This window comes from Coregonus clupeaformis, chromosome 24 (assembly GCF_020615455.1).
Source record: "Coregonus clupeaformis isolate EN_2021a chromosome 24, ASM2061545v1, whole genome shotgun sequence".
NCBI lineage: Eukaryota > Metazoa > Chordata > Actinopteri > Salmoniformes > Salmonidae > Coregonus > Coregonus clupeaformis.
Genome location: NC_059215.1, coordinates 18,646,160 through 18,657,428, shown reverse-complemented (window position 1 = coordinate 18,657,428; position 11,269 = coordinate 18,646,160). Strand labels below are relative to the sequence as shown.

The 11,269-nt window shown below is 43.2% G+C and overlaps 1 protein-coding gene across 4 annotated transcripts in view; it reads left to right on the top strand.

Moving 5' to 3' along the window:
* The first annotated feature begins 263 nt into the window (after positions 1-263).
* LOC121537939 (nck-associated protein 5-like) overlaps positions 264-11,269 on the top strand; it is a 33,282-nt gene continuing 22,276 nt past the window's right edge. For 3 of the 4 annotated variants that reach the window (XM_045207081.1, XM_045207079.1, XM_045207080.1), the window contains exon 1: positions 9,621-9,898. The gene's annotated coding sequence lies outside the window, so the exon portion shown is untranslated. Of the gene's footprint in view, positions 416-9,620; positions 9,899-11,269 lie in introns of those variants that run through there. The other variant, XM_041845608.2, reaches the window with a different exon arrangement.

Genomic DNA, 11,269 nt, shown 5'->3' with positions numbered 1-11,269 from the left:
ACAATTTCATTCGATGACATCACTTTTCCCTTACCCAGTCCGAGACACGAAACGCTGCAAACAAGCCAAGAGGCAGCCTGGGGTGTATTCATTACCTCTTGTAACGGAAACAGTTTACCGTTTAAGAACCAAACGGAACGAAACAGGAAGGGCCTACCTGAATTTGTCCAATAGAAACTCTCGTTTTCGTTGTAACGTTTTCCGTTTGGGGTAAACGGTTTCTGTTGCAACAGAATCGGCGTAATGAATACACCAATGGAGACGAAACGACAAACCGGTCCAAGACAAGACGGATGGTCTCTCAATGCACCGTCTTAAATAAAGGTTAATGTATAAAGTAGGCATTTAATATATTTAGGCCTATACATTACTGAATGGTCAGTTTTCAGCGGTAACCACCTAACCTACAAATGAGGTGAGTTTGATTACAATGTATCGATTCGACTCGCGCGTGTGTTGTCGCACCAAGGTGACACAAGCGAAATGGGTCAAATAGGCAGTCGTGTTATTGATCTGAAATATAATGAAATTAGTCTAAATGCCGACATACTTTGAAGATTTGTTTGAGCTTTTCAGAAAAATAAACCGAAAGAAAACATGCAACTCAAAAATCATACGCAGGCGGTCTATGTTGAAGTGTCTGTCTTCTGTGAGTGCGAGTGGGTTCAAGTCACATTTGAATGAATTGATCTTGCAATTCAGTTTGGGATAGCATTTCACCTTTGGGTTAACACACCACCTTGACTATGGGAAAACCATGGGAAACCCCTAGATTTCAGTGCAGTTTGGAATGTAGGCCATTAGACTATTAAGCATAGTTGCCAAAATGATGTGCTCACTTACACCATGAACAGCGGTGACCAATTCAAGTGTAATGGGCGGTAGAAGTATTCCCTCACCCTGGCTCTAATTGTTTACAGATGTGTTGCATGCCTTTTGTGTCCCACATATGTCTGTGAGACACAGTTGCTATGTCATCATGTTATAAGAGCAGGACTATTGCAGAGATTTTTAGAATGATTTACAAACCTAAAACATGATGGATATTGGATCCATTGAGATAAAAACGAATGATATACTTCCCTTCATTGCTACAGACTGTTCTAAAACATGCAAATCATGTTAAATCTGATATAGTAGTACATGATCAAAACATGTTTATTTGGCTTTGATCATCAAGCTTCCATGTATCCATTGTGTTCTGAGTCTGACAGAATCATGCTGACATTTGAAAATCAATACAATATCCAAATACTCACAGAAGACATCAGACATAACATTTTAGACCTAGACTAGAGGTAGACTTAGTGTTTGACAAATCCTAGGGCTCCTATGCATGGAGTAGGCCTAATTATTATTATTATTATTTTTTTTTATTTTAGAACCTCTGTAAAGTCAAAGTAATTAATTCCCTAGCGATCACTATGTTGTTCCTAGTTGTGTTGATTGCTCTAGTGTAACTAACCTGATTCAGCTTGTCAACCAGCAATTATTAAAATCGGGTTCGCTAAATTAGGGTTGGAGTGAAAACCTACAGGACGGTAGCTTTCTAGGAACAGGGTTGGAGTGCCCTGGATTAGAGTAATTTTTTTATTTTATTTTACCTTTATTTAACTAAGCAAGTCAGTTAAGAACAAATTCTTATTTACAATGACGGCCTACACCGGCCAAACCCGGACGATGCTGGGCCAATTGTGCGCCGCCCTATGGGACTCCCAATCACGGCCGGTTGTGATACAGCCTGGAATCGAACCAGGGGGTCTGTAGTGACGCTTCAAGCACTGAGATGCAGTGCCTTGGACCACTGCGCCACTCGGGAGCCCAATGATAACATAACAGTTATGTCTGCACAGGGCTCCATTAAGACACACTTCTACAGTGCTGTTATTGAATGCCTTCCACAGACGGGTCACAGATAGGTCACAGTGTCACTAGGCCATAGGAGGCCTATCTCTCTTAAACCTGCTGCTTCCCCTCGGTGCATATGCATTATCACCATCCTTTGAAGATGTGCTGGGCAGGGCTACCCCTCTCTAGCCTGGCTGATGCGACCCAAGTGACTTCGAGTTAGGTGTCAGCCAGACTAACCCCACTCCCGTCTCGTCTTTTATCAGTTTTTCCCTCTAATTCCCTCTGCACCCCCACCGTCTGCTGCATGCAGGTAGTTACCATGGTTATGCAGCCGCACCAGCCGAGGCGCTTCTGGAGCAGCATCACATTAGCATGTACAAATATTCATAAATTACCCTGTGGAGCTGGAACGAAATGACAGAGCTCACAGCAGGAGGCAGGACCAAGATCTCTCTGAGATATCACTACGTGTTTCCAAACACACTGCAGATATTCAGATGAAAGAACATTTTCCTAATCTGCATTGCTATCCCCAGCAGCCTTTTGTTTCTCCTTTTCTTTAAAAAAAACCCACAAACCACTGAATCAGAAGAGTTGGTGTGTGTGTTTGTGTGCCTGTGTGTCAGTCGACTGGAATGTTCTGCTAAAGACAGAACATTTATTTAGGGGTCATTAACTCTTCCCCTTGTATTTCTCTCCTAATATAAACTGTATCAAATCAATTGTTTGGTATAAAATGACAGTAATAGCCTTTTGGGCTTAGATATATAGATACAGTGGCTTGTGAAAGAATTCACCCCACCTTGGCATTTTTCCTATTTTGTTGCCTTATAACCTGGAATTAAAATGTGTATATATATATATATATTTTTTTAATAATTTGATATACACAACATGCCTACCACTTTGAAGATGCAAAATATTTTTTTGTGAAACAAACAAGAAATAAGACCAAAAAACAGAAGCCTTGAGCGTGCATAACTATTCACCCCCCCAAAGTCAATACTTAGTAGAGCCACCTTTTGTAGCAATTACAGCTGCAAGTCTCTTGGGGTATATCTCTATACGCTTGGCACATCTAGCCACTGGGATTTTTGTCCATTCTTCAAGTTGGATGGGTTCCGCTGGTGTACAGCAATCTTTAAGTCATACCACAGATTCTCAATTGGATTGAGGTCTGGGCTAGGCCATTCCAAGACATTTAAATGTTTCCCCTTAAACCACTCAAGTTTTGCTTTAGCAGTATGCTTAGGGTCATTGTCCTGCTGGAAGGTGAACCTCCGTCCCAGTCTCAAATCTCTGGAAGACTGAAACAGGTTTCCCTCAAGAATTTCCCTGTATTTAGCGCCATCCATCATTCCTTCAATTCTGACCAGTTTCCCAGTCCCTGCTGATGGAAAAACATCCCCACAGCATGATGCTGCCACCACGCTTCATGGTGGGGATGGTGTTCTCCGGGTGATGAGAGGTGTTCGGTTTGCGCCAGACATAGTGTTTTCCTTGATGGCCAAAAAGCTCAATTTTAGTCTCTTCTGACCAGAGTACCTTCTTCCATATGTTTGGGGAGTCTCCCACATGCCTTTTGGCGAACACCAAACGTGTTTGCTTATTTTTTTCTTTAAGCAATATCTTTTTTCTGGCCACTCTTCCGTAAAGCCCAGCTCTGTGGAGTGTACGGCTTAAAGTAGTCCTATGGACAGATACTCCAATCTCCGCTGTGGAGCTTTGCAGCTCCTTCAGGGTTATCTCTGGTCTCTTTGTTGCCTCTGATTAATGCCCTGCTTGCCTGGTCCGTGAGTTTTGGTGGGCAGCCCTCTCTTGGCAGGTTTGTTGTGGTGCCATATTCTTTCCATTTTTTAATAATGGATTTAATGGTGCTTCGTGGGATGTTCAAAGTTTCTGATATTTTTTTATAACCCAACCCTGATCTGTACTTTTCCACAACTTTGTCCCTGACCTGTTTGGAGAGCTCCTTTGTCTTCATGGTGCCGCTTGCTTGCTGGTGCCCCTTGCTTAGTGGTGTTGCAGACTCTGGGGCCTTTCAGAACATGTGTATATATACTGAGATCATGTGACACTTAGATTGCACACAGGTGGACTTTATTTAACTAATTATGTGACTTCTGAAGGTAATTGGTTGCACCAGATCTTATTTAGGGGCTTCATAGCAAAGGGGGTGAATACATATGAACACACCACTTTTCCGTTATTTATTTTGTATAATTTTTTGAAACAAGTTATTTTTTTCACTTCACCAATTTGGACTGTTTTGTGTATTTCCATTACATGAAATCCAAATTAAAAATCCATTTAAATTACAGGTTGTAATGCAGCAAAATAGGAAAAACGCCAAGGGGGATGAATACTTTTGCAAGGCACTGTATAATTAGATATAGGCCTATACTGCAACAATTCATTCCTCTAATGTGAGTGTTCCTGAAAGTGTAAAGGACTAAAACTCATTCAAAATCCACCCTGAAGTGGAATCTGCGGTTACACAAACATTGCAGTTGGTTAAAACACTACTCCACATAGCAGCAGTAACAAACATCCAAGTCGTCGCTTCAGCCAGGGGATATATGCCTTGCAATGTAGCTGCTTTAATCAATTCAAACAGACCAGGTCAGTGGCACACATCCGGTTTGGCCAATGACAGGATAAATTGTTGGTCGTGATTGGTCAAATTTACATCTTGATCTGAAAGAGCATGGAGGGATAGTGCCCACAGAAAGTGACAGAAATTTGGTAAAACCTGTATGTCAAATGCTACAACTTGTTTGCAGCATGGTCTCCAAAAATCACAGAGTGCTATTATTCTGAGAAATTGGCTGCATTGTGAAATAAAATACAAATATGAATGCACTCCTGTATTCCCATCCAAAATAGAGTGCTCCTTTGTGCTTAAAATGGTGTATTATTAGGATGGTGCCCTATCACTCCTACAAGCAGCTTAGGAAGCTTAGGATATGCCTTGTTTAAAATTCAGGCTCTCCTACTTAAAACCCCTACCATCAGTCTGATCTCTCAATTCACTAGAAACACATGAAGATACTTGGACATACCATGGACATTTATATATAGCTAGCTACCCTCTGGCATCTGTATGATAAATTGTTTTGATAAAAGACAGATGGCTCTTGGTCATCTCAGACCGTCAAAATAAAAGATTTATAGAGTTTCCAACCATATAGTAACCTCTTCATAACGTCAATGGACATCAATTATATATATTTTATTCTATGAATAAGTCTTTCTGGGTCTGGCCTTTGAGGACAAAGGATGTGGATGTTTGGATGTGAGAACATGCTTGGATTCAGCATGGGCGTCTGTACTGACTGACACGGGATGCGTCTCAAACGGCACCCTATTCTCAACATAGTGTACTACTTTTGACTAGAGGCCTATGGACCCTAGTCAAAAGTAGTGCACTATATAGGGAATAGGGTGCCATTTAGGACGTGTCCACGTTGCCTGGTGTCCAGATGTTAGCGGCTGGCTGTGTGCCTGCCCACATGTTAATGGTCCCTGCACATCTCTGGCCCTGAGAACCACCCTGCTCTTCTATAGCCAGGACCACAATCAGTAGGCAAACATTGTGGAACATTGCAGAGGTCCAGGGTTGTGTCCAGTAGGTACAACACAGAAACAAAAATGTTTTGAGCTGGTGAAACAGTGAGTTATTACCTGAATTTGTTCAATAAGAAAAGCTACACTCTTAGAAAAAAAGGTTCTGGATAGAACCAAAGGGTTCTTTGATCAGAACCTCAGGGTTTCTTCTTCACTGAACCAAATTTCAGTTCTATATAGAACCTTAAGGGTGCCATATACACTGAGTATACAAAACATTAAGAACATGATATAGACTGGCCAGGTGAAAGTTATGATCCCTTATTGATGTCACTTGTTAAATCCACTTCAGTCAGTGTATATGAAGGGGAGGAGACAGGTTAAAGAAGGATTTTTAAGCCTTGATACAATTTAGACATGGAATGTGTATGTGTGCCATTCAGAGGGTGATTGGGCAAGACAAAAGATTTAACTGCCTTTGAACGGGGTATGGTAGTAGGTGCGAGGTGCACTGGTTTGTCAAGAACTGCATCGCTGCTGGGTTTTTCATGCTTAACAGTTTCCTGTGTGTATCAAGAATAGTCCACCACCTAAAGGACATACAGCCAACTTGACACAACTGTGTGAAGCATTGGAGTCAACATGGGCCAACATCCCTGTGGAACGCTTTCGATACTTGTGTATTAGGTGTTCCTAATGTTTGGTATACTCAGTGTATGAAGCAAGCAGATAACCCTCTTTGGTTCTAATCAGAACCTTTTTTTCTAAGTGTAATATTCATTTTCTGCTTCAAACAGTTTTTCTATGTTATACCCTACTGGGCATGACCCAGTCTTCACTGCCCTGCTCTCCTCATGTTGGCAAGAGTACTCTAGTTGTCGGCAAGGGGACTCTGGTTGTCGGCAAGGGGACTCTGGTTGTCGGCAAGGGGACTCTGGTTGTCGGCAAGGGGACTCTGGTTGTCGGCAAGGGGACTCTGGTTGTCGGCAAGGGGACTCTGGTTGTCGGCAAGGGGACTCTGGTTGTCGGCAAGGGGACTCTGGTTGTCGGCAAGGGGACTCTGGTTGTCGGCAAGGGGACTCTGGTTGTCGGCAAGGGGACTCTGGTTGTCGGCAAGGGGACTCTGGTTGTCGGCAAGGGGACTCTGGTTGTCGGCAAGGGGACTCTGGTTGTCGGCAAGGGGACTCTGGTTGTCGGCAAGGGGACTCTGGTTGTCGGCAAGGGGACTCTGGTTGTCGGCAAGGGGACTCTGGTTGTCGGCAAGGGGACTCTGGTTGCCGGCAAGGGGACTCTGGTTGCCGGCAAGGGGACTCTGGTTGCCGGCAAGGGGACTCTGGTTGCCGGCAAGGGGACTCTGGTTGCCGGCAAGGGGACTCTGGTTGCCGGCAAGGGGACTCTGGTTGCCGGCAAGGGGACTCTGGTTGCCGGCAAGGGGACTCTGGTTGTCGGCAAGGGGACTCTGGTTGTCGGCAAGGGGACTCTGGTTGTCGGCAAGGGGACTCTGGTTGTCGGCAAGGGGACTCTGGTTGTCGGCAAGGGGACTCTGGTTGTCGGCAAGGGGACTCCGGTTGTCGGCAAGGGGACTCCGGTTGTCGGCAAGGGGACTCCTGTTATCACTGTAGTATTTACAGCTGTAGAAAACCTGTCTGTAAAAATAGGCAAGACATGTTTTGAATGACTAAGTTTAATGTTTAGTGAAATGTAAGAAGAACAAAACATTCCATTTCTATTGAGAACATTCATCAAATATTTTTACCTGGAAGGAATTTATTGTTATCGTCATGGCTACTGAATGATAACGTTTTTCTGTGCCAGATCTGGTCCTTTTATGCATTTTAAAGGAATGTCTTTGTATGCGCCCCATGAATAGTTCAAATCAGCAATACAGAAGCTACAGTACATGCCGGTGATGTCTCTGGAATGGATAGTACGATTCTTGACTTCATGGTCCTAGCTAAGGCTTTGCTGCAGCTTCATGCAAATTACCATAGAGGCCACCATTCCCATTTTATAGCCCCAGCTGTGGACCCAGCCTACCCATCTCCCAGTAGAGTGTGCATGTGTGTGTACGTGTGCGCGCGTGCACTTGTGCATGATTGTGTGTGTGTGTATGCGTTTGTACTTGTGTCTACACGCGCACACGTGTGTGAATCTCCCAGCAGAGCACAGAAGCAGCCAGTGTCATATTTCTTATAGCTGGATTAGCTTCACCTCCCATGAAGCTGTGCCTATTACAGACCACTAAACTGTCTGCCTCTCAATAGGGTTTTTACCCCAGGAGTATCATTTAAAACCCTAATCCCCTTTGACAGCAGTGAGGTTTGCTTTGCACATCAACCAACCAACCAACCGCTCAACGAGGAAGAAGAATGTGTCAGTCAGATAGACCAACTGTCAATGCATAGCTGCATTTCTTTGTGTTAGGGATATATTGATTTGCACTTTGGATTTGAACGTTGGATGCAGTTGGTGTATTTTTGTGCTTTTTAGTCATGCAGGTCCAGGGCAGATAGAACCTTGAGGATTTTGTATTTTTATGGAAAAAGCCAGTCTTATGGAATGGACTTGGTTTTCATACTGTTTGCATTGTGCTTAAGTCAAATGTCCTGCTGTGTCTTCACACTTCTGTAAGGTGCCTTGTGTCACTAGTGACTCAATCAGAATGTGACAATGTACTGTTGCTGCAGTTTTTTATTTATTTTTATCAGTGCTTACTGGTAAACTATGTTATGAAATGTGAGATCCTTAGCTACCAGTACTCTGTTTTTACTCTACCTATAGCTTACAGTCGCTAACTCTATCAGTAACATTATAACAAAACATTAGTATTGAGTATTCCATTTGTGGGTCATGATCCTCCAACAAGTGAAAGTGGATGTTGTAAGGGTGACAATGGGCCCTTCATTCCCTCCCAGGGTACCATGTGACCTGCTCTCACTCATTCAGGTCATGGTAGCTGATCTGACTCTCTTTGAGTGGACTGGTTCTGTGAATGTTCCATTCATTACATCCATCCCATAGAGATAGATGCCCATGTGGATTAATGACTGACAGAGCAGAGGCATTGCCTTTGTCCCAAATAGCGTCCTATTCCCTAAGTAGTTCACTATATAGGGAAGAGGGTGCCATTTGGGATGCATTAATGGTCTCCAGCCAGATTCATCCACAATTTATATGGCTCTGGATGGAGATGGAAACTGTTTATTCTCGCTTCCATCCACTAGGTGGACAGACAGAGATTTCTGTCTCTATGGTTGCCCTGCATTGATTCTTTCTCTTTGATAGCAGGAAGGAGGATACACCTCAACCTAGTGCTATAGGTATGTCTGAATTGTTCTCAATACAATATGTGGCAATACAATGATTTTTATCCAATGCCACAGTTGAATCGGCAGAGGTTTAAAAGCTTTTGTCAGAATGTGGCACCACTGGCAAGCTGCTTAGGTCAAATCTAAGTTCCAAGAGTGAGAGAGCCTGCGAACACTGACGTTCAAGAAAGAACCAAAGGGCTTTTTATTTTGCGTTCCGGAAGTCTGAAGTACAGTACATTCAGCTCAGGCCTCTATGTCAAGTCAATTAGGGTCAATAAAGAAAGGATACGCACAACTTTCTTTTTAGTAATAATATGTGATATTTACTAGAAAATACTAAACAATTAGGCCTACTGGTATAAGGCATTTATTAAAGGTGTTATTTGAAAGAGTCATTAGCTGCTTAGTGCTTAATCAATTCACAAATGAAAAATGCTATTACAAATCAAACAGAATATTGTAATTATTAGCTCATGTATTGGTTGTTCATGTATGGTTATTAATTAATTAATTGGTGTCTTTCCCTCTGTTGCATATTAATACTGGTAATAGGGGAGGCTATCCTCTCCTCATTAGTGGTCTGATTCATTATGAAATCCTCTTAGCACAGAACTCATGTTCTTTATACAAGCAATTGAACTAGCCAGACTGTTGGATATCCTCTCTGTGTCCACGGTTACATAGTGGGGTTTCTTTGGAAACAGAACCCCTTTTCTTTTATTTTCCTTATTTCTCGCTCCTTTATGGCCTTGCCTGACCAGCAGCTGCAGGGTTAATGTTTAGCAGAAGCAGTAGTTGTAGGAGGAGGAGGAGGAGGAGGAGGAGGAGAGAGGTGGGGGCAAGTCCACAGTTGTTGTAGTAGGCAGGGTCTATTGGGGCAGGAAGCCTGCCTCCTCACTCGTCCTGGAACAATGGGAGATATGGCAGCCACTGCAGGCAGACAGCACAGCACAGAGCAGGCAGAGAGAGATGCACATAATTCACATGCACGAGGACGGGCCTTTTCTATCAGTAGTTTAGAGGAAACAGTTACTTATTAGAGGAGAGGACATCACCTTGTGGATAAATCCTTTCTTCAAGTTTCATTGTGGGGCTTTGTTTTCCGACTGGTTTTCTTTAGACTGGGGCTCTCTCGGATGCTTTGAGCGGATGCTAGGATACGAAGCAAGGTGAGACTGGGTGGGCATTTTCGGACAAGCAGATGTGAAAATCCGAACATATAGAGTGAAACGTTTTTATTGTTATGACTGACAATGTAGTCTAGACTATTTGTCTCTTTTGTGCCGTTATGGCTGTGTTTAGATTTCATTGATTGATTGTGTAGATATGAGATGTAGAGTAGTTGTGACAGGTGAGGTGACAGAACCACACCATATGACGTATTAGCTGTGGAGACTGAGAGGACAGATGGACCTGGGAAGCAGAGAACAGACGCCCACAGGCAGGTCTATATAACCTTTGTTATTATGATACACATATGACACTGTTATTGTAGCATCAGTGGACTACATTTTTGGAGCAACACTAAGCACCCAGAACCATGTTAGTAATTTCATTGTTCAACCCAACATAGAGGCATTTTGATTGGGGTTGATCTAGTTTGTTTTATAGATCATAGGAGAGGAGGGGCAGCATGTGTACACAAATGTGGTTTGCTGTTCAGTGTGCCCAATTATGACAGCCTCCCCAGTCTCGCTGTATCGGGACTGGCAGTCTTATAATGCAGCTCCTGTAGGGAGGACGGAGGGTGGGGTTGCCTGGCAAAGATTTAGAAATATCCCAGAGAGACCTGCACCACTCAGTTTGATTAGTCTCAGACATGGCATTGATCCAACCTCTGGGTTCTTTTGGGAATCGTCCCTCCTCCCACTTGTTCTCCCCTCCCCCGATCAGTTATTCCCTCTCTATCTCTCCCCTGTACCTTCAGTCAAAATGTTGTTGTTGGATAATTCGTCTCACTTTTATTTTGTCTTAACATCAGAAGCCACAGTAACAAATGAATCCAATAGTCTGAATATGATCTATGTACTATGTCACTGTTTAAATGTGTATCTACAGTGACATACTGTATTTTAGGCTACTGACGGTGGTGATAGTTATGTTTATTCAGACTTATTCCTAGGAGGCGTGGTTTCTCTTTTTAAGATCCTGTTCAATTTGTCTGTCTGAGTCTTCAATGTTGTTTACATCTCCTGTTGACACACTTTTGATTGTTCACGCCAAGAGAACTTCAATCTGTGCCATCCCAGATTGGCAGATGAGAAGAATGCTGTTTGATATAACCTGAGATATCCTCCGCCCGGCAGCAGCCAAATCCCCAAGTGTGTGACTGTCTGACGTGATTTAAGGAGCTTGAAGGGTTTTGGCTCTGCTGAGTTGTCTTTGATTTATACTGTAGCCTTGCCCTCATTCCATGAATATAGAGTATAGTCTGCTAGTCGGCTCATTCCTCGTGGCATCACACCAGATCGAGCCACTTTGAACTCTGAGCTCCATTCAGATTACCTCACACACACAGCATGATATAAATATCAATTTTG